The sequence below is a fragment of the Equus quagga genome, unplaced genomic scaffold (genome assembly GCF_021613505.1).
Source record: "Equus quagga isolate Etosha38 unplaced genomic scaffold, UCLA_HA_Equagga_1.0 HiC_scaffold_18328_RagTag, whole genome shotgun sequence".
Classification (NCBI taxonomy): Eukaryota; Metazoa; Chordata; class Mammalia; order Perissodactyla; family Equidae; genus Equus; species Equus quagga.
Window position 1 is genome coordinate 5,686 of NW_025792949.1, and position 1,075 is coordinate 6,760.

Consider the following 1,075-nt stretch of genomic DNA (forward strand, 5'->3'; position numbering starts at 1 on the left):
ATTTCATCAGAGGCCCGCGAACGTCCATGATCTCCACATCACGTTTATGGCCGACTGCGTGTGTGGGTCCTTTGGAATCGACCAGGCTACCATCTGGGCCACTTTGGGACATCGTGTCCAGCTGCCCCGAGCGGTGGAGCTGTCATTCGAGTGTAAGATGGGGCCCGTCCGGGGAGAGAATGGGGACGGGGAAAGGGAGGCCGCAGGAAGTCACAGAGTCTGAGGTGTTTGGGGGAGACCGACTCTTCTAAAGTGGAGGCGATAGAAGGAGAGCAGCAGGATTTTTGGATTTTTGTTCCCTCTGTTAGGTATCTGCGTCCGGAGGAGAGTGGGGCAGGGGGGGGTCGTGGTGGTGGTGGTGGTGGTGGTGGTGGTGGCGGTGGTGGTGGTGGTGGGTGTGAGGCTGAGGCAGGGCTGGTGTTTCCTTTCCAGGTCAGGTGAAAGAGCTCCTCCAGTGGAGGTTTTTGGACAAGGGGTCTGGTCTGGCAGGATGGGAGGTTGCGGGTTGAGCCACAGGGGAATCTGTCATAGCTCAGACTCGGGCCTTTGAAGAAATAGACAGAGAGAGGAGTTTTGCTCTGTCTGTCACTGCAGCCGGCACCTCAGCAGCAACAACAGAAGGCTTCCCGAATGAGTGAAGGGGCAGGAGCCAGAGTGCCCCGTGCCTCTCTCAGCCCTGCGCCGGCAGGGAAGGAAGCAGGCAGGCAGGCAGGCAGGCAGGCCTCAGGGCTACTCCCATCCTACTGCCCGGTGGTCCCTGTCCCGGCCCCGCCCCCACTCTCCCCCTGACCCTCACCGCTCCCCAGCCCTCTTCTCAGCCAGAGAGGCGATGGGGGGCGGGGCGGTCCCAGAACAAGTTTCCTTTCATCCGCCATCATCTTGCCACCCTGACGACTTGGCCCGAGATCCGGCCTAGGCTGTACCCGTGTGTGGTTTTCCTGTGGACAAGGGGGCCGGTTCACCATTTCGGAGGAAACCCCTAGCCTTCCACTGCCGAGTCGAGTCGGTGGGACTCGCCAGCCTGGGAGGGGGGAGGGGGGAGGGGAGGTCAGGCCCATTCATTCTGACGGGCCTG